The sequence below is a fragment of the Capsicum annuum genome, chromosome 4 (genome assembly GCF_002878395.1).
Source record: "Capsicum annuum cultivar UCD-10X-F1 chromosome 4, UCD10Xv1.1, whole genome shotgun sequence".
NCBI lineage: Eukaryota > Viridiplantae > Streptophyta > Magnoliopsida > Solanales > Solanaceae > Capsicum > Capsicum annuum.
The window spans coordinates 124,542,517-124,567,193 of NC_061114.1; positions in this window are offsets into that span (position 1 = coordinate 124,542,517).

The window sequence follows — 24,677 nt, forward strand, 5'->3', positions numbered from 1 at the left end:
ACATACTATAGTCTGAAAAGCCTCTAAAATTGAACTATCTGAATAAGGAGTTGATGGGACATGTCCCTAACTAACTTCAAATACTGAAATAAATTATGTAACAAAGAAATAAAGTAATGGTCATGTCTTCGAAGGATGACGACTCACTGCTAACTCTGACTGCTGAAATTAGAATGCTATTGATGCTTTGGAGCTCGTGCTTCTGAACCTATGGTATAGAATAAAATACCATAGAGCAAATGCGTCAGTACGATTGAATATACTCGTATGCACGTGAGGTATGATGAATACAAAGGGTTCAAATGCATGAACAATGCTAACTGACTGTATAACCTGAACATGAGAATACATGTACAAATAAGTGCCTGTATCTGAATTCGTAATGGTATTGACTACTGAGTCTGATTACTGATAAGATGAGTTACTGATAACTGATATAACTAATACTGAGCGACTGTATCTGACAGTCTAGATTCTAATGGAACTAGCTAAGTTTTGTACTATGCTGAGTTGACTGTATCTGACAGTCCTGAAATCTGATGAACTATCTGAGTTCTTTTACTGAGACTGAGACTGTGGTTAGTAGTCATCTAACTGACATGCCCCAAATAACACATTATAGCTAAGTTGGTGTCCAATTTGTAACCCTAATTGGAAGGGCTTCAATACCACGCCACTGGTAAAGACAAGCTGTGGGTGACCCTCATCTGGCAGTGTCCCCAAAAGAAAATGGTGGGACCCTTATCTGACAGTGTTTATCCACCTCATCAACCCTCATCTGTCAGTGTTGATGTCTCAACCTATGCTGGCTACATAGATCTGGAATGCAAGGATTGCTTCTAAGGATCATACCCTCAACTGTCAGTGTGTGTCGTCATCCTTGGGTTCACTCGGTGCTAAATCCTAATCCTATTTGAATAGACACTAAACATGATTAACTGAATTGAACTGTACTGAGTTCATTGAGTTCCATTGACTGACGGAATACTACTGAGATTATTAAATTACTGAGCTTTCTGAGATTACTGGAATTACTGAGTTTATTGAGTTTTCCTCTGTCACATGACTAACTGAATTCTACTGAACATGGCTTGACTGAGGATATCGTGAAAACATGATACTGGCTCTAGGCATACAGCTAAATTGTCAGGTACAAGTACCCCCAGGACTCGATCGAAGGAAAATGACAACGCATGACATTCTTGAATACGCGACCAACATCAACAATACATAATACAATAAGTTGGGGATTTCATGAAGTACATAGTTATCATAATCTTGTACATGGTAGGAATGCATATATTCAATGTCAAAATTTCATACTCTAACATCATGAGCATTCCAACAAACATCTACTTTGCACATCAATAGCATAGGAGTCATTTGAACATAAGGGTAAAATATGAATCCATCACATACGTCACAATTGAGCTATATTACATAATTTCTAGTCTGTTATGCATTTTATCAAACACTTAGGTTGCATGACTTAAGGCATGGCATAATCATCAAATTAACATATCATAACCAACTAAAATTCATGGTTTTCAACTCACATGCTAAGATATTTTCATAAAAACACATAAAGATTCCAACTTAGGAATCATACAACAACAACCACGTGAACATAATCAGCCCATAGCATGAATATTATAATTAATAGTTAAAACTTGATTCTTGGGCTTCATGGACGAAACAAATCCATGAATGAACACTATGCATACCTTAGTATATGATTCTATGAAGATTTACTGTGGAATTTTCTTGAATTTGAATCACCAATTGAGAACCCTAACTTGTTCTTGAGAGAATTTTGAGAGAAGTGACTATATTTAGGTTTAATTGGGGATAAATCCCATATTATAGGCTTATATAGGGGTGGTAAATACCCATTCTTCCCTTAAAACAACTCAAAAATAGGGTGTTTACGTCACTTGCGCCATAATATATGCGGCACACAACTTATCGCGTAAGCTAGGTTGCGGCGTACAACTTATATCCTAAGTTAGGTTGTGTGTCGCACAAATTTTGGCATAATTTAGATTGTGTGTCGCACAACTTATGGCATAGCCATTCCTGTAGCCTTTGGCGATTTGTTTAGCGATGCATTCCACTTTAAAAAGCCATAACTTCTTGCTCGGGTATCAGATTTTGGTAAAATTGGTATCGTTGGAAAGATAATTTGATTCTCTAAAATATGGTGGGTCTAAATTTTCCAAAATACAACATATAAATCAAGTTATTCTCGTTTAAATATGACTCTTGTTAAATCAAACACTAAAACTTGATGGATTCAAAAGCTCTTAGCTTGTTTTACTCTAAGTGACTCTTATGAACACGCTTAACACATCATACTCTCTTATCGCTAGGATACTCATTGTAAGTCATGTAATCAAATATGAATCACAGGATAAGAGGTTTCATACGTAGGAATAATAGTTCATTTTCTAGCTTAAAAATATACGGGTTATTACACTTTATCAAGAGGTTATAATAATATTCATGGTGGTTTTGGTATTGGGAAATGGAATGAGGAAATACTTTACTTTTAGCTTTTGCTAGGGCTTTTGGATTGTGGGTAGCAAATTCGAGCTTCTTGAAAAAAGAGGAACACCTTATTACCTTTGGTAGTTTGATGGTCAAGACTTGGATAGAATTTTTCCTCCTTAGGAAGGCCGATAGAAAACTATGTAATGATTATAAGATCATACCTAGCGAGAAATATCAACCCAACATAATCTTCTGGTGATGGACTTGGTAATAAAAAAGGGCAAAACGAAAAGGGTTGTGGAAGATCGACCTGAGATTAAGTAGGATAGCTTGACTTTGGCAAGTACTTTAGAAATAAAGAAGAAGTTGAAGATTATGGGTGCTTAGGATATTTAAGGGCATGTGGATAGTATGTGGATAACGACTTCCAGTTGTATTAGGGAGACTGTTACAGAGATGTTGAGTGTCCCGAGAGGATGCTCTAGAAAGCACAGGGTGAGTGGTGTTGGAATGAAGAATCTGATAGGAAGGTGGAAACTAAGATGGTGACGTATACTAAGTTGGTTGAGAGCAAGGATGACGAGGAGAAGCAGATGAATAGGGAAGGGTATACGTTAGATAGGGAAGAGGCTAAGTTAGCGGTTACGACGACTAAGAAAAAAGTTTTGAGAGCTTACATACGAATTTAAAGGAGAAAGATGGGGACAAAATATTGTATAGTCTTGCCATGGATAGAGAGCGGAGGGGTCATGAACTTGACCAAGTGAAGCATATAAAGGGAGAGGATGTAAAAATATTTATTGAGGATGTCCTCATTAGGAGGAGTGGCAACCCTATTTCTATATAGTTTTGAACAATGAGGGGGACAAAGTATTGATTGACTATTTTCAATAATTTGTTTAGATTAATTCTAGTAACTTGACTATTGAGGCCATTCACCTCGTAAGGAGATTAGTTTAGTATTTTAGGGAGAGGAAGAAGGACTTTCACATGGTGTCCATTGATTTTGAGACGGTATACGACAAATTCTCAAGGGATATTCTATGGAAGTTTTTGGAGGTTAGAGGGGTGCTTGTGGTGTACTCTAGGGTGATTCAGGGCATGTACGACAATGCAAAGATTTGTGTGAGGATTGTAGGATGATATTCAAAGAATTTTTTTCTTTTAATAGGGTTGCACAAGGAATCAACTCTTAGCCCATTTTTATTTTCCTTGGTAATGGATGTTTTAATGTGGAGTATTCAAGGGGATGTGCCTTGGTTTATGTTATTTTTTTATGATATTATTCTGATTGATGAGACTCGAGGAGGATTTAATGATAAGTGTGAGGTTAGGAGACAAAGCTTTGAGTCTAAAGGATTTAGGTTGACTAGGGCCAAGATAGTACTTGGAATATAAGTTTGGTGATTTGTCGCATGTTGTTGACATGGTAGTGAAGTTGGATTCTCAGGCCATTCAGAAGATGGAGAGTTTTAAGTATCTTAGGTATATTATTCTGGGGAATGGTGAGATTAAAAAGGATATCATACACCATGTGAAAGGCTATTAAAATAGAGAATCACGACCCAAACTAGGGGTTGGCCGTGACGGGTATCTCAAGTTCAATAAGGACTGGGGATAACCCCCTGCATTTAACCAAATAGGACACAATACCCCCAACAGTGACTGAATACCGAACATATATCAAGATAGAATAAGATAAGCTCAATAAATTTAAGATATATCTATAACCGATAGCTATTAACCAACCAAAATAACCAACACCATTACCCATGTTCACAATAATCTACAAAGCCTTCTAACAAACCGAAATCAATAAAGTGTCTGGATATGCCCCCGACTCTGACAATGACAATGATAATGTTAATGTGAAGTCTTTAATTCTAGGTTATGAAAGGAAATCGATGGAATGATCAAGTCTTTAGGAGAATGGAAGCTCACTGCTTCACCGCAAATGACCGATGAACCAAGTTGATCCACCTAACACTATGCAAAAAAAGTAGAAGTATCTCCGATGCCTACATCGTGGGGGGATACAGTGTACAGAGACAGTTAGTGGGTTAAGAACTAGGATGTAGCTCGGGGATAAGGATAAAGTAATGACAATTCAAAATTCAGTTCAGCTCAATGTACATATTCGCATACATGTGTATGATATGTTCGGGAACAAGGCTTAACATGCACTTTAAACCTTTAGCCTAGATTTTGTAGCTTAACCATCATATAATAGTACCCACGGGCTATATGAGCCCTAACTCTCACCCCCTCACTGGGCCCTAATGCGTGTAGCCACATGAATTAATTGGAGAATAATCTAATATACTAAGGTGACTTAAGCACCCGATCATGTAATGTAATATGAGGGACTCGAACCTACCAATAATAATAATAAGGTTGAATCGAACCACCTGGTCATAAGCAAGGAGACTCGAACCCTAGGCTATTTTGACCCCCGTGCCAGCAAACATAGCTTCCAGTATTGGTCCCTTAGGAACTCCTCTTTCACGGCCTAGCTACACAAACCTCTTTTAAGCCTTATTAAAATATTTCTCACATTCCCATTCATTGAACCATTATATACATTTAGGCATACACTGTCGGTATCATCATAACAACTACACTTAAAGGGTATCATTAACATGCCAAATCAATTTCATTAACTCAGGAGAGCAACTGCCTTTGTTCATTAATACAAGGATTGGGGACATCGACTCCCTTTGTCAATTAAATCAAAACACTATGTTTCAATAACCTCTTTATATCATGAAATTGTTGTGAAAATAATTCAATGCAATTTTTTATTCGTACTCAAAACCGCTTTCACAAAGTTGGGTTGGTGTTGTTACTAATTCAATTGTCAATATTTACAAAATTTGGGGAAATCACAATCCCCTAGTTTATTCACCACATCCATGCGTCAAATTGATTTCATTTCTCCATTTGAACATAAACAATGCAGATGTAAACATGAAACATCACATAAACAACAATCATTCAAAACCCTCAACCTATGTTCCAAAACCACCATCAAAACCACATGGATAACTATTTAAAACACATGTTTTTACAAAGTTATAGTTGGGGAAGAGTAACATGCCTGAAATATCAAGAGTTATGGAGAGAATTTGCTTGATTAAGAGAATCTAGAGAGTTTGAGAGAGTGTTTTGAGTGTGAATAGTATGGAAATAAAGTCCCAAAGAGGGTTTTTAGTCTTGGGGCTAAGTGGGGTAGAAGGGAAATTTCCAGGATGCCCTTACTTAGAAGACTGAAAATCAACGCCCAGTTGCTTTGGGTGACCTTACGACTCGTAGGGTCACCCTATGACTCATTTAGTCCAATCGTAGTATGGATAGTGTCTAGGGTTTCTCCACACCAGTCTAGTTATGAGTTGCACCACAGGGCTCATACCGAGTCCTTACAACTCATAACATGCTAGTCATAGTCATAACAAGTACTTTAGGATAGTACATTGGTTTTCTTATGATTCACACCCTATGAATAGTTATGAGACCCTATGACTTATAGGGTCCAAGTCATAGTCAATAAAGAAACTCTAGACCAACATACTGGCAAGGCTATAATTGGGTCCTTAAGACCTGCAATGATACCCTACGACTTGCAGAGTAAGTCGCAGTGAGGAAGTAAGCTCAAAGATGAAAAAATTTAAGGGACCAAAAACTTGGGGTGTTACATTCTCCCCCCTTAGGATCATTCGTTCCCAAATAATGAGACTAGGTATCCGTTATCATTATTTAAATTACAAACACACCCACTCTTACCTCTAACAATGTCAAAAATAAAGATATCAAGGAAAACATAATTTTCTTTAAAAAAATAAGAAAACAAAGATGTTCAGAATAACATATACCTTAAGCACGATTATCCAGAAGGGGAACACGAATGGATACTTGGACTTTATCTCCTCTTCATCTTCCTAAGTGGACTCTTCAACCTTTGATTCCTCCATAGAACCTTTATCGAAGCAACGTCCTTCATTTGCAATCGGCAGACTTATTGATCCAATATCTCAATCGACACCTCATCACATGACAAGGAGTCTGAAATACCAATACCTTCCAATAGAACCACAAGAGAAGGATCGCCCACACAGTTTCTCAACATTGAAACATGAAAGATTGAGAAAATAGAACCCAAACTCAAAGGCAATTCCAATTCAGAAGTCACATTGCCCAGTCTCTTCAAAATCAAATAAGGGCCCACATAGCGGGGACTGAGCTTTCCCTTCTTTCCAAACTGCATCACTCCTTTCATGGAAGGCACTTTTAAGAACACCCAGTCACCGACTTCAAATTCTAACTCTCTTCGCCTTACGTTTGTATAGGACTTTTGGCAACTTTGGGAGGTCTTAAGCATATCTAGAATCACTTTTACCTTTTCCGTAGCCTGATAAACAAAATCAGGACCAAACAAGCTAGCCTCACCAACCTCAAACGACCCAATAGGCGAATGACATTTGCTACCATACAAAGCCTCAAACGGAGCCATCCCAATGCTAGAGTAGTAGCTATTATTATATGCAAACTCAATGAGGGGAAAATGAACAACCCAACTACCAAAAAAATCAATCACAAAGGATCAGAGCATATCCTCTAAAGTCTGAATTGTCCTCTCTGCTTCTCCATCCTTCTAAGGATGGAAAATAATGCTCGAGCTAACCTTGGTTCCCAAACCTCTCTAAAAGGAATACCAAAAGTGCACGGAGAATTGAGTACCATGATTAGATATAACAGAAATGGGTGCACCATACAACATGACAATTTCCTGAATGAACAACTTTGCATTATCATCAACATAGTAATTAGTTCTCACAGGTAAGAAATGGGTGGACCCAGTCATCCTATCTATGATGACCCAAATATAATCAAACTAATGGTGAGACCGTGGAAAACCAACAATGAAATCCATATTAATCACTTCCCACTTCCATTCGGGAAACTCAATCTCTTTAGACAACCCACTAAGTCCCAAGTTCTCCACCTTAACTTGTTGACAACCCATACACTTGGCCACAAGATTTTACAAATCCCATTTCATGTTATTCCACCAATAGATCTCTTTCAAATAATGGTACATCTTCATCGATATAGGTTGAATGGTGTATCTCGACTCATGAGCCTCAACAAAGATCCTCTCTCGTAGCTTATTAATGTCAAAAATGCATAAACTACCTTGGTACCTCAAGATACCATCACCACCAGTCTAAAAAATCATCACTTTCTACTGGCCCACGTCACCCTTAATCACATCAAGATAAGATCCAAAACCTGCTTCACTTTTACCTCAGCATAAACAGATAACTTCACTACCCCTCTCACCATCTCACCACTATCCTCAGAGTCCAAAAAACAAACTCTAAGATTAGTCAACCAGTGAATATCCCTTACTAATCCTCGCTTCTACTCCTCCAAATGAGATAAGCTCACCATAGACAACCTAGTAAGAGCATCAACAACCACATTAACTTTACTTGGCTGATAGTAATGCTCATATCATAGTCCTTGAGCAATTCAAGCCACCTCCTTTGCCTGAGATTTAACTCCTTCTGAGTAAACACATATTGTAAACTCTTATGGTCCGAATAAATATCAACATGAACCCCATACAAATAATGGTGCCAAATTTTCAAAGAAAAGACCCCCGCCAACAGTTCGAAGTCATGCGTCGAGTGATTCTTCTCATAAACTTTTAACTATCTAGAAGCATAGGCCACAACCTTACCATATTGTATCAAAACATAGCCTAGTCCCACATAGGACGCATCACAATAAACCACAAAACCTCGATGCCCTCAGGTAGGGTCAAAACTAGACCCGAAGTCAACCTGTCCTTCAACTACTCAAAGCTATCCTCATAAGCATTGGACCATAGAAAATTCTGATTTTATGGGTCAACTTAGCTAATAGAGCAGTAATCAAATAGAAACTTTCCACGAATCTCCTATATTACTCGACTAAACCCAAGAAGCTTTGAATGTTGGTTAGAGTCGTGGGTCTAGGCCACTTCTTAACCGCCTCCACTTCTTTTAGATCTATTATGATACCCTCACTTGACACAACATGACCTAAATAAGTCACTGTATTTAAACAAAATTCGCACTTGGAGAATTTAGCATACAACCGCTTATCCTTAAGAGTCCACAACACTATGAGGAGGTAATTGACATGATCCACCTCACTCTTAGAATAAACCAAAATGTCATCAATAAAAATAAAGATAAATAAGTATAGAAAGTGACTAAATACTCGGTACATAATATCCATAAATGCTGCTAGCACATTAGTCAAATATAAGGATATGACCAAAAACTTAAATGACCATACCGGGTTTGGAAAGTGATAACGCTCAACTTACATATCAATTTAAGTGCAAGGCAGTCTCGTCAATATATTTACCCAAATTTAGAGTCGAGGTTGAATCGAAGAAGAATTATGAGAGTGGTAATCAAATCAATTCGAAATGATAGATACAAGTTGAATTCAAACAAATGGTACAAAAAGATAAAATAGGGGATAGGTTTCTACACTAATTTATAAAATTTGGGGCTACGAATAATTAGAGTTTTAATAAATATGCAAGGATATTATGATTATGCATTACTAAGGGAGTGACATGTGGGAGTTAGTAATCAACATCAATTTAGTAGATCGAATATGGGTAGGCTTGGTTATAGATTTTGATTTTAGTCTTTCAACAAAACATCAAACTTTCACCCATTGATTCTTTCAAATACCAAATAGGTGTGTCTAACAATTGGTAACCATAATCTCAATCTAGGCATCCCTATTTTTAGGATGATACCCATGGCATAGTCAACCTCAAATTTACCCTTATATCTAACATAGTGAAAATTTAGCAAACTATATATATAATTGTTTACTAACACTTTTGTCTCCACATCCCTCTTTTAAGGATGATATGGATTCCTACACTTCACCCAAAACCCTTTTTTAAAAGATAGCTTTGAACTTTCTAGAGCTTGAAGCTTTCACTTATCAAACCCATGTGCGTATTTGGGGCTTTCACCTATCAAATCCCAACCAAACTAGCATAGCAATGGTTAAACCCATAAACAAGAACTACCAAATAGATGGTCACAATAACAACCCATACACACTTAAACCCCTATTCATATATAACCCTAAGAGGGCGATTTAGATACACACAAGGTAAATAAGCATAGATATACCTATAATCCCCATTGAAATGAATTGTTGAAGAAATAAGCGAATGTTACTTCAAAATTGGCTCTCTCATAATATAAACAATGGCAGTGAGCAAATCTTCCACTTAGAAAGTCACCAATGTATTCTTCAACCCAAATTTATACAATATTTTCATCTCCAATAAATAGAGGCTATGAAGTCTAAAGATAAACCTAAAAATAGGGAGAGGATAGAACTCTTTTTGTTCTCCAGTCTAGGGTTTGAGTCTTTTTGTCAAATTGGGATCAGCACGTGCAATTATAGTTTTACCTTTGGGCTGAATAATTCCGCTGAGCCATGATTGCACCAACTTGGCCTTGATTGCGGTGAACTCACACGACCGTATTTGATTGACCTTGGCTTTACTACTGTGATCACGGTCATTGGACCGCGACCGCGGTACCTGAGGCTCTTCTACTGTAGGTATTCAGCTGCATTTTTCCTTCTTCCTTTTAATTATTTTAAGCTCCAATCCACATCTTTCTATCTTTTTAATTCTATACCTGCAAAGATTTGATATTACTACATTTACTCAAGAATATGTCTCATTTATTCATTCAAATCAAGGCAATATTCACAAATGTTGAATAAGAATGAGTGGTAAAATCACCACTCATCAAGAAATAGTCTTAGGGATATCCACCTCTCTAATCTTCAGATGATGATAACCCAACTAAAGATTAATCTTTAAGAAGTACTTAGCTCACCTAAGCTAGTCAAATAGATCATCAATCCTTGAAAGAGGGTACTTATTCTTTACCGTTACCTTATTAAATTGGCGGGTATCTATACTCATTTGAAGGGACCCATCTTTCTTACACATGAACAATCTAGAAGCACCCTATGAAGACACACTAAGACGAATAAAAACCCTTATAAAGAAGGTCTTTTAATTTCTCCTTGAGTGTTTTTAACTCAGTTGGAGCCATTTTATAAGGAGGGATAGAGACAGGGTGGGTATCCAAAAGAAATTCAATCTCAAAATCTATTTCCCTATTGGGAAGACACCAGAAAGGTCGTCAGAAACACTTTGAGCAATTCACAAATTATGAGAACTAATTGCAATGAAGGATCCTCGTATCTAAAAGATTAAACATGCACTAAATGGTATAAAAATCCCCTGGAAATCAATTTTTCGATCTAAGATGAGATATAAACCTTCCCTTAGGCACTAGAAAGACCTATCCAGTCTATAACTAGCTCATTTGGGAATTTAAAAATGACCTTACGGGTTAAACAATCAAGAGAGATATAGAACAAATGCAACCAATCCATCCCTAGGATAACATCAAAATCTAACATATGCAACTCTATTAAATCTACCAAGGTCTCCCTACCACAGATAGACACCACAAAACCACTATAAACTCTTTTAGCCATTACAGAGTCACCCAATGGGGTAGACATAAAGAAAGGATCAGGAATACAATCAGAACCAAAACTAAAATGAACAACCACATATGGGGTCACATAAGAAAGAGTAGACCCCGGATCAAGCAGACAATACACATCACGAAAAAAGAGTTGTAACATACCTATGATAATATCAGGAGAAACTTTAGATTCCTGATGAGTGACAAGAGCATAAAGGCAATTTTGACTAGTGTTAGAGCTAGAAGTAGCACCCTTTGGTACGGGAGCTAAAGACGTGGAAAGTAGTACCTTATTAGCTTAGTAGAAACCTTGACTACTGGACAATCCCACCGTAGGTAGCCCAACTGACCATACTTAAAGCACTTATTCTTCCCCTCATCATAAAATCCATAATGCGCCTGTCTATAACAACAGTAAGGGGGATAAGATGGGGATAACTAAGCTTTACTAGCCTATGAATGGGCACATTGTACCCTAAAACCACTGTTTCTCTTAAAACAGCGATCACTAGAGGGATTAGGATATAGAGTACTAGTCATAGAATAAGAACCAAAATTGCCCTATTATTATTAAACCATTTTTTGACATCTCTATCACTCTACTGCTGACCTCCACCCTGATCTAAATACTCAAACTTCTTATTTTATCTTTCATTCATCTCTTCTTGCTTCTTTGTTCCTCTTCTACTTGTTGTATATACACTAAAAGTCTATGTCATTATTTAAAAGCCAATAACATATGGAGCAACAAAAAGAGATGAAGATTTCTTAAAAAGTTTCTCATGTCCATGCCCTCAATTTTTGAAAAATCTTCGATGGAGGAGGGTGTTTGTTTTGCAATAAAACCATGCAAAATTTGCTAAACTACGGCTACAACAAAGTCTTAGTCTCATATCTTGGCTCAAAATAGGCTAACTACCCATATGGCTACTCAGACTTTGCTAATGGTGAGCAAAGTGACCCCAACATTATAAAATATAATACCACAGGTACTCAAACTTTCCTTGCATTATTGACACTTATGCCATGGGTACTCAAAATTCCTCTGCACCAATGCCTCAGACCCAAACATGACTCTTCACCCTTAAGAATATCATCGATCAATCCATCATAGGGCAAAGCTCATCATGCATCATGAAAATCAAAATTAAATTAAATTAAAGGAATATTAAAAATAAAAAAAAGCATGATAATCCATAAAATGCAGGTACAATTAGGATACCCAAAAGGTATAGAATCTCAAACCCAAATAAAATAATATCAAAAATATTATTTCAAAATAACAACACTAAAAATAAACTATCCAGCTTCATAACATCAAAACACCTCAAATCCAAGGGCACCCCAACTAAAAATAACTGCAGTATCCTTACTGCATATGCAATAAAGCAAGAATAAGAGGGGTCTCCCTGAATTTGCCTTAAGAGCTGCTCTCTCCTACCGACTCTGCACTATCACTACTAGCATCATCAACTAACCACTAAGTGGGGGCCTCATTTTCACTGTCCAACCCTGGTAAAGGTGGTCGCTCATTAGGTTTGAGCACCTTAAAGATGCCCTTTACCCCCTTCCACAGCTTCTTGAAGAATTTGTCTCTTTTCTTCTATTTCTTCACCATTTTCTCATGTGAATCCTTTAGGTCCCTGTGTAATCCCCCCAAGGCTGAGTAAGCTTTCCCTAAATCGACAACAGTGGATCCCTACTTCTTCTACTCTTTATGATACATGTCATAATCTAATTGAGTTATAAATGAGTGGTAAGTGGTGGATGGCTCTCCATGTCCCTAAGGCAATCTGGACACTAGCTCTATAACCTCCCTCATTTGACCTGAGATGTCATTGAAGGGGTTGGCTTGTGAAGGTCTGCAAAAATCTATGTCCTCTTAGACTGATTTAACTATGACTAGTTTTCTCTTCTTACTCAAACATGGGGCACTCTCGCCTCTGAATTTAAGTGGGTAGATAAGGAAGCCTGGACGTACACAAGTATCTGCAATATACTCAACTATTCTTGCCCTTCTACACATCTTAGTTATAAGAGACGGAACGGGAATATAAGTACCTCTATGGGTTTGGAAGTACTTCCATTCTGAACTCACTAGCTCTCCTACATTTAGAGCAATGCTAGATAGAATACATGCCACTATCCGAGCCTGAGTATCTATAACAATGGTCATATGTGTGCAAGGGAAAACTCTTCTACAGATGATGTACAGCCACAACCTTACTTCATCCTTGAAATTATTTAGTGGAATATCTCTTTTAGTGATGGCCCAGGGGGCTGCTTTTCCCGGACATAGGATATTAGCCATCTAGGAACCTGGCTCGTATCCTTTAGTATGAAATTTCCCCATGTCATCATTTGGGATCCCATACACTATATTAAGCTGACTATCTCCGAAGTTCACCTATTTACCCTAAATTTTCATCACTAGGTTTGCGTGTGAAACTATGCTAAGGTTTACGTAGAACTCATGCACCCATTTTTCGTTAGCATAGCACGGTTGTGGGGCAAAAAACATCACCAGGTAGCAGTGACCCTTGCATGGAATTCTAGGAACTTCTACTCTACCTTGTCTAAGCTTATACCCCTTTCATGGAGTAGCTTTGTCCTGTGGAAATCATGGTAGTATATTTGTTGGTATTGGGTGGCCATGAATTGGGTGTTGTCAAAATCTCCCATTGTTGAGTCTAAGAACCTGTAAGAAATGGAACTTATCCCAATGTAAGTGTAAACAGAAAAATATGCTAGAACAAACATGTAAGTTCATGAGGTTATGTTGTAGCAGGTTTTGGGGCCAGCTAAGGGTTGGTAGAAATTTTGATGTCTGCCAAAAACAATCGTCAGGTATGGTGACCATGGGACTTTGACTGTGATCACGGTGATGCGACCACGGACATAGGGACTGTGATCTCACTACCTGTGACCTTTTGACAGTTTCTGCTTATTACTTTGAAATGCAATTTTAACCCCAATCCCTTGTTTTAACTATGCATAACAATATTCTAAACATTTTACTAAAGCCCAGAATGTGTGATCACTTCCCTTAAACTTGAAAGAAATAGAATTCAACTCTTTGGGGCCTTCAATCGAACTTATGGTGTACACAATTGCTTTAACCATTTAAAGCATAATTTAGGGTACTCAAGTCTTCCCTATTATTGTGTGCATCAACTACAACAGCTAACCATAGTGACAACTACAATTAAATATGTCTCTAGTATTGAAAACATCACTTCATGCCTTTTTCTATACTACAAGTTCTAAACATGTAATTTCATATAAAAACAAAGAAAGTTTGACCACTTACCGATTGAGAGGATGCAAACCAATAAATTTATGCTTAGATATACAATAGAATACTGAAAATTCGGAAGGGTTTTGAGAGAAAATAAGAGAGGATCATGGGAGGGGGAATACGCAATCGAATGGCCTTTTTAAACTGATTAAACTGTGATTGCGGTCATAGTTTTGCGATCATGGTCACCCAACCTCCATAATTGCAAGGACACGGACTACAGTTGCGATAATCGAGACCAACAAATGGGTCCCTTGTATGTCCTGCTTAGTCCATTTACCAATTTCACACATTTCCTTTTCAAATTCAACCAAAATGACTCTAATGACTAATATTGTATGAACTATGCATGCACAATAACTAGAATAAAAATCAATTCTACTTTATCCTGCAATAAAAAAAAGGATATTTGCCAGTTTTCATGGTATGATGGGTTGCCACCCATCGAGCGCTTAGTTTAACATCATAGTATGATGCCTCCACTCCTTTATTTTATGTTTCCACTTAGAAAATTTAAATCTCTATCCTAGCTTTTCTTCAATATGAAATGAGTGATAGAGGGATAGAAGATTTAGATTTTCCAAGATGAAACTTGGAAAATATGATGAAATGGAAAGCAAACCTCGATCTCACCATTTTGAAGACTTAAACCTTTTACCCAACTTCACATCGATCTTTTAGATTGGCTCCATGGGTAAAAGAGTTTTCATCAATAGGCCATTCCTTGTACATCAAAAATTGAGTTCCTTGGCCATTGATGGATGGGGTTCCATGTGCTCTTTTGGAATTCCAAAATCTAACATATAAGAGTGGGACTCTGTTATTCCATAATCCTCCATTTGTTTAAATGGATGGATCCTCATCATATCCCCTAAGCACAATGTTGAAAAGTGGTTAGAATGAGGTCCAACCCCTACTTCCGGGTTAGCCTCCTCCAAAGCATATTACTTATAAATGAGCTAGAGTCATCATAAGAGTTTTGCTTTGATTCTTCTGTTGACTCTAAGCTCATTTCTTTTTTTTGGCTTCTTCTTCCTCATATGATTCAGATTGTTAGGCAGCCACCAAGGATTTTTTGCTGCCAAGCTTATCATTATATCTTGGTTTCTGTTTTTCACATACTTCCTCTTAGGTAATAGGCATGGTAATGATAGTTTCAAGATTTTATTCTTCTCCTATTTCCTTCTTCTCTACACTTGTCCATTCTTTATGGATGTGTTTTAGGACCTCCCCCATTGCTTCTAACGGATCCTAAATGGCTTGTAACCTTGGGTCACAACTATTAGACTCGGTATCTTGCTCTTCCTTATTCTCTTCATAATACCTATAAATATCATAAGAAGAACTAGAAACTTAGTCAGTATAATGGGGGGAGGGGGCATGTGAACAATCACTCTAATATCCATCTCGACCACTAGATAAAGAGCACCTATATTCCTTATAAGATTGAGATGGTGAATCTATCTCTCCTCGGGGAGCATAGTCATAATGTCTAATGAAATATGGTATGTCATATATGGATATGGATCGTCAAGATAAGACTTCTAACTAGAAACATCATATTCATCGGAAGATCCCATAGAGAATAATAAAAATAAAATAAACTCTACCTACAAAAGAAAATCACAAACAAATATATACAAGCTTGAATTAAAGCAAGTAGCTAAAATTTCAAAATAACTTACTATGCCAAATTGTTCCCCCGCAACAGTTCCATTTTTTATAATGCTCAACTTACACATCAATTTAAGTGCAAGTCAGTCATCATCAATATATTTACCCAACATTAAAGTTGGGGTCGAATCAACGAGGAACAATGTGAGTGACAATCAAATTCAAAATGATAGATACAAGTTGAATTCAAACAAATGGTACAAAAAGATAAAATGGGGGACAGGTTCCTACACTATTGTTTATTTTTGGTATAAAATTTGGGGCTACGAATAATTGAGTTTTAACAAATATACACAGATCTCGGGATTATGCAGTACCAAGGAAGTGACATGTGGGTGTTAGTAATCAACGTCAATTTAGTAGATCGAATATGGGTAGGCTTGGTTATAGATTTTGATGCTAGTCTTTCAAGAAAACACCAAACTTTCACCCATTGATTCTTTTGAATACCTAATAGGTGTGTTCAACAATTGGTAACCACAACCTCAATCTAGGAATCTCTAATTCTAGGATGATACTCATGGCATAGTAAACCTCAAACTCACCCTTATGTCTAAGATAGTGAAAATTTAGCAAACTGCAAACATAATTATTTACCATTGCTTTGGTCTCCACATCCCTCTTTCAAGGATGATATGGATTCCTAAACTTCACCCAAAACCTTTCTTTCAAAGATAGCTTTGAACTTTCTAGAGCTAGGAGTTTTCACTCATCAAACCCATATGGGTATTTGGGGCTTTCATCTATCAAATCCCAACCAAACTATAATAGCAGTGATAAAACCCATAAACATGAGCTACCAAATAGATGCTTACGATAACAACCCATACACATTTAAATCCTTATTCACACATAATCCCAAGAGGGAGATTTAGCTACATATAAGGTAAATAAGCATAGATATACCCATAATCTCCATTTAAATGAATTATTGAAGAATTAAGCGAGTGTTACCTCAAACTTGGGTCTCCCAAACTATCAATAATGGAAATGAGCAAATTTTCCACTTAGAAAGTCTCCAATGTATTCTTCACCCAAAATTTATACAGTATTTTCTTCTCCAAAAAATAGAGTTTATGAAGTCTAAAGATAAACCTAAAAATTGGGGGAGTATAGAATTCTTGTTGTTCTCGAGGCTAGGGTCTGAGTCATTTTTTCAAATTGGGATTAGTACGTGTAATTATAGTTTTACCCTTGGGCTTACTACTTCTGCTGAGCTACAATCGCACCAACTTTGCCACAACTGTGGTTACGCAACCGCGGCTAACTCACGCGATCGTATTTGATTGACCTTGGCTTTACTGTTGCGATCGCGGTCATTGGACCATGACCGCTGTACCTGAGACTCTTCTACTACAGGTCTCCATCTTTACTTTTCTGTCTTCATCTTGATCATTTTAAGCTCCAATGCACATCTTTCTAATTTTTCAATTCTGTACCTGCAAAGAGTGGATATTAGTGCATTTACCCATGAATACATCTCATTTATTCATTCAAATCAACGAAATATTCATACATGTCAAGTGAGATTGAGTGGTAAAATTACCACTCATCAGAAAGCAATCTTAGGGATATCCACCTCCTTAATCTTCAGTTGATGATAGCCCAACCGAAAATCTTAGAAAAGTACTTAGCTCCCTGAAGCTAGTCAAATAGATCATCAATCCACGAAAGAAGGTACTTATTCTTTACCATTACCTTATTAAATTTGCGGTAATATATGCATATTCGAAGGGGCCCATCCTTCTTATGCACGAGCAACATAGGAGCACCCCAATGAAGACACACTGATCTAAATAAAACCCTTATGAAAAGGTATTTTAATTTCTCCTTGAGTTTTTTTAACTCAGTTGTAGCCATGCTATAAGGAGGAATAGAGATAGGGCGGGTATCTGAAAGAAGATCAATCCCAAAATCTATTTTCTTATTGGGAGGACACCAAAAAGGTCATCAGGAAACACTTTAGGGAATTCACTAATTACGAGAATAGATTGAATGAAGGATCCTCGTATCTAAAAGATTTAACATTCACTAAATGGTACAAAAACCATTGGAAATCAATTTTTGGGCTCTAAGATAAGATATAAACCTTCCCTTAGGCACTAAAAACATCCTTTATATTCTATAACTAGCTCATTCAGGAATTTGAAAATGACCTTATGGGTCTAACAATCAAGAGAGGTATAGCACGAATGCAACCAATCCATCCCTAGGATAACATCAGAATCTAACATATCCAACTTTATTAAATCTACCAAGGTCTCCCTACCACAAATAGACACCACATAACCCCAATAAACTCTTTAAGCTATTACAGATTCACCCAACGGGTTAGATATAAAGAAATGATCAGGAATATAATTAGGACCAAAGCTAAAATGAACAGCCATAGAAAGAGTAGACCCTGAATCAAATAGACAATATATATCATGAGAAAAAACATTGTAACTTACCTGTGACAACATTAGGAGAAACTTTAGATTCCTATCGAGTGGAAAGATCATAAAGTAAGTTTCAACAGATGTTGGAGCTAGAAGTAGAACCCTTTGGTACGGAAGTTGAAGACATGGAAACCGGTACCTTATTAGCCCAATAGCAACCCTGACTGCTAGAAAATCCCATTATAGGTGGCCCAACTGAGCATACTTAAAGCACTTATTCCCCCCTCCTAAAAAAAATTATAATGCACCTGCCCACAATAATAGTAAGGGGGATAAGATGGGCATAACTGAGCTTTGCTAGCCCATGACTGGTCACACTGTGCCCTAAAACCACTGTTGCTATTAAAACGGTGATCACCATAGGGATTAGGATATAGAGCACTAGTCGTAGAATAAGAACCAAAATTGCCCTACTTATTATTAAACCATTTTCCACTATCTCTACCACTCTACTACTACCTCCACCCTAATTCGAATACTGAAACTTCTTATCCTGTCTCACTCTTCTCTTCTTTCTTTTTTTCCTCTTTCACTTGTTGCATATAGATCAAAAGTCTGTAGATGTCTATATCTTTGTACAATAGAGCATCCTTGATCTCTAAAATCAAATTATGTGGAAACTCAGAAGAAAATTTCCTCATTCTATCCCCCATGTTAGATACTAACTTAGGAGCACAACATGACAAATGATGAAATTTCAAGGCATACTCTTTTACTATTATCCCTCCTTGCTTCAAATTCATGAATTCCTCAGCCTTCACCTCCCTTAACTCCCAAGAAAAGAAGCTATCAAGAAAAGCACTAAAAAATTTAACCTACAAAGTGGACTCAACATTATAACCCTTAGACTGGTCCTATGTCTCCTACCACTAATACGCCACATCCTTTAACTGATAAGCAGCAAACTCCACACTCTCCACATTAGTAGCATGCATCACAAAAAAAATCTTCTCCATATCATCAATGAAACATTGAGTATCCTCCTCAACCTTCAAACCAGTGAAAATTAAAGAACTCAACCTCATAAATTTTCCAACTATAGTGACCTCAGAAGATGGAGCAACAAAAGCAACACACTCAGTCTGAGAGGCCACCAACTGAGTAAGCAAATGGATCGACTGGTGAAACTCAGCACTAGACACATCAATTTGAGGTATAAGAGGATGGCTAGGGAGAATCAGCAAAACTCTACATAGGGCAGTATAATCGGGAGTTGGAGATCTAGACTAAGTGTTAACTCTATAAGTGGTACAACTTCCATCGACATTGTCCTCAGGTGGGATAGAAGAGTTTCCATGAGCATTAAATCTTCTGGGAGGCATAATATGAAAAGAAAACATATAGGAATTAGAGGAGATTTAAGGATATTAGACTCTATAGCCCTAAATAGAATAAAAAGAAAGAGAAATATTCCTAATTGTCTCGTAGCTTCTGCCCTATAAATGTGGCGCACCACCCACCCATAAAAGGGACTCTACTTCACATTCCTTTGTAGACACCAAATAACACCTAAACTAGGATTTGATATCATCTATGTCATGACCTAAACTAGGTTCTAGCCGTGACCGGCATCTCAATTCCAACAACTACCGGAGACCACCCCTTACTCCTAACCAAATAGGATGAAATACCCCTGACAGTGACTGGATTTTAAATATATATCAAGATAGAATAAGATATGTTGAAAAAATTAAAATGTCTATAATCGATAACTATTAACCAACCAAAAAACCAAGACCACTACCCAAGTCCATAGTAATCCACAAAGCCTTGTAACAAACTAAAATTAATAAACTATCAGAACATGCCCCCGACTCTGACAATGACAATGATAATACTAATATGAACTCTTCAATTCTATTTTTGAAAGGAAACCGATGGAATGATCAAGTCTTTCAGATAATAAAATCTCACCACTTCACAACAAAACGATCAACAAATCAAGCTGATCCACCTAACACTGAATAAGAAAGTAAAAGTATATTCGGTTCTTATATCATATGGGGATACATGATCCAGAGACAATTAGTGGGTTGAGAACTAGCATGTAACTTGGGGATAAGGATAAACTAATGATAATTCAAAATTCAGTTCAACTCAAAGGACGTGCTCACATACATTTGTGCATACATATAGATATATATACTTATATAGAATGTTGGGATCAGGAACAAGGCTTAATATGCAATTTAATACTTTACCCTGGATTATTTAGCTTAACCATTATATAATAGTACCCATAGGCTATATGAGTCCCATTTTTCACCCCCTAGTTATGCCCTAGTGCGTGTATCCACATGAACCTGAGAATAATTTTATATAAATGAATGAGGGACTTAAATCCCCCAATCATATACTAAGGTGACCTACAGACCTAATAATGTAATGTAATATAGGTGACTCAAACCTCCCAATTATAATAATAAGGTAGAATCAAACTACCTGGTCATAAGTGAGGGGACTCAAACCCTAGGCAATTTTGACACCTGCATTGACAAACACAGTTTCCAGTATTGGTCCCTTGGGAATTTCACTTTCATGAACTAGCTACACAACCCTCTTTTAAGCCCCATTAAAACATTTATCTCACATTCCCATTCATTAAACCATTAAACATATTCAGGCATACACTGTCAGTGTCATCATTAAAGTACACTTTCAAGGTATTATCTACATGCCAAATAAATTTTATTAACTTAGAAGAACAAATTTTTTTGTTCATTAATACAAGGTGGGGAAACACCACCTCTCTTTGTTCATTAAGTCAAATCACTATGTTTTAATAACCTTTTTATATCATGAAATTATTTTGAAAATAATTCAATGTAATTTTTTTATTTGTACTCAAAATTACTTTCACAAAGTTGGGTTGGGGTTGTTACCAATTCAACTGTCAATATTTACAAAATTTGGGAAAATCATAATCTCCTAGTTTATTCACCACATTAATGCATCAAATTGATTTTAAATCCACTATTTGAACATGAATAATGCATATGTAAACATAAAATATCACATAAACAATAATCATTCTAAACAGTCAGCCTATGTTCCAAAACCACCTTCAAAACTATATGGATAGCTATTTAAAACACATGTTTTTACAAATTAATAGTTGGGGAAAAGTAACATGCCTGAAATATCAAGAGTTATTGAGAGAATTTTCCCTTGGGAGTTCTAATTGTTCAACTTTTTGAGAACCTTAAGTATCTTATTTAAGAGAATTTAGAGAGTTTGAGAGAGTGTTTTGATTATAAATAGTATATTAATGAATTCCCAAAGAAGGTTTTAAGTCATGGGGATAAGTGGGGTAGGAGGGAAATTACCAGGATGCCCTTAATTAAAAGACTAAAAACTGATGCCTAGTGGCTATGAGTGACCTCATGACTTTTTTAGTTCAGACGTTTTCTAGATTGTGTCAAGGGTCACCCCATAATGATTTGGTAATGAGTTGCACAACATGACTCGTATCCAGTTCTAATAATTCGTGACTTGCAAGTCATAGCCATAATAGGAACTTTAAGGTAGTACAATAGTTTTCCTATGATTCTCACCCTATGAATCATTACGCGACCCTATGACTTGTTGGGTCCAAGTCATAGTCAAGATAGAAACTCTTGGCAAACATATAGGACAGGCTACAATTAGTTCCCTAAGACTTGCGATGACACCCTATGACTCGTAGGGTGAGTCATAGTGAGGACAATAAGCTGAAAGATTAAGAAATTTTTAGGGACCAAAAACTTGGGTGTTATATAAAGGCTATCTTTGGGAGTCTTGTGCGATAAGAAGTACCTTCTAAGAGTAGAAGTAAGCTCTATAGAGTGGCAGTATGGCTGACTATATTGTATGGAGTAAAGTGTTAGCCAATTAAGAACTCCTATATCCAAAAGTTGAAGGTGGAGGAGATGAAGATGTTGCAATAGATGTGAGGACTTACCAGGAGGGATAGAGTTAGAAATAAAATCACTTGGGAGAAGATGGGATCACCTCGATATAGGACAATATGCAAGAAGTGAGGTTGCATTATTTCAAGCATGTGATGAAGAGAGGAACAAATGCTCCAGTACGAAACTATAAGATGCTAGTTATGGATGATATTAGGTGGGGTAGAAGTAGACCAAATAAATATTTGAGTGAGATGATTAGGCATGACATTAGGAAGTTATAATTTATGAAGGACATGTCCACTGATAAGAAGGTGTGGAGGATGAGGATTTGGTAGAGTAGTAGTACGTAGAAGTACATCCGTAATAGTATAAAAATGCTTTGTTTTTATCCATGCCTGTAGTTTCTTGTATCCCCTTGTTCTTGGTATTTTGGTAATATCTATGATTTCAAATTACTAGTTTATAGTATTACTTTGTGGGTGTCTTATTTCCTTTATTATCTAGTGGCGTGATATCCCTCTTTGTTGTTTACTTTTATGTGTTTTGTTTGTTATACTATTATCCGCCCTGAGATGGGGTCTATTAAAAACAACCTCTCTATTTCATCTGAGGTATTGGTATGAATTGCATACACTTTGCCTTTCTAGACTCCACTTTGTGAAAATATATTGAGTATGTTGTTGTTGTTGTTGTTGTTATATTCTTAAGTGCTATGTCCTTTTTCTTTATTTTTACTCTTAAAAGTCCTTTTTATCCACCCTCCCCTCAAAAGCACAACCTCCTGCACCAAAAATACCAAAATTTGTATCAAATCAAATAAATACATCACATATGTTTTATTATTATAGTCTTATTGCTACTTTATAGTTAATTAATATACAATTGAATTTTAATTTTTTAGTTAATCATGATAAAATAATATTGATCAGTATAAATATTGAATACACATACATTAAAATTTTTTTGCATCTCGATTACTTTTAATTTTTTTTAGATTGTATTTGAGATGTTGGATGGTTTAAACATCTTGTATTACCTTTCATTAATAATTGCTGAGAAAAGTCTAAAGTTTTCTTTTTTTGTTCATAACTCATTTATTAAATTAGTTGGGAAACACTCATTCAAGGCACAAGGCCAACATTATGAAATGGGATAGTAGAAATATTTATTCTAAATATAATGTTAATTTCATTGTTAATAGTATCGCTTAATGATAATAATATTTTCTTCGCCCTAATTTTTTTGGTATCTTTCAAATTGTGTGATTTAATCAGGTATTTCTTTCATAATTTTTCAATAAATATCTTTTAAACATTTTGAATTGCCAATTATTATAACTTGTTGTATTTTTACTTAGTTTTCAAATATGTAGATGTCAATTTTAAAAATTAAAGATTTTATGTCCAAATTTCAAGTGAAAATTAGAATGTTTAACTTTTAAAATTCTAACCATGCCACTAAATTAGAAGAAAGAAAGTATTTTGCATTTTTTTACATGAATTTAAGCGACATCAATGAAATTTTGAGAGCAAATAACTTTTTTAACTATAATTTGTTAGTATATTTTTAAAATTATTAATATATGATTTAGAGTCATTTCTTCATCACTTTTAGATATATAAATTATTTGGAATGACTTTTTAATTATTGAAAATATATTTTATACAAATGTAAATAAAAAATATAGAAAATAAAGAGGATTTTAGTATATTTATCCAAGTAAATTAATAGAGAGTAAAGTATGAAATTGAACAATCCAACAAAAGGACTTATAGTTGCAGAATGGTGGAATGAATGACTTTGTGAAAATTAAAGTGGGACCTACACTTGCATAGAAGGAGTTGCAGCTGGATCAAAAAGAAATATTGCTACAAAAGCACAACCTAGAGACCATTTACATGAAATGTCAAGCTTTGACCACCAGACTAAGTGGCTTAAACATCTAAGAATACACAACTGACACATATGTTGGCGCTCAATTGTGTGCTTATTATATCTTATTAGTATGTAATACCAATATGTATTACGTTTCTTATGCAAATTTATAACTTTAGACATTAATGTTTTATAATGATAAAAAGGTACAAGTTTTAATTATAAATAAATTAAAGTAGATTATATGAATATTTACTAACAATGTACCTTCATTTAAATGCAAAATAACAAGTAACTTCCTATTAGGCTTAAATTCTATTTTTGTAAAGACCCTTTCAGTAATTTTCTCTATTTCTGTGCATTTTCAACATTTCTTGTCTTTCTATAGGTCTGCAGGTTATTTAAGACTTGT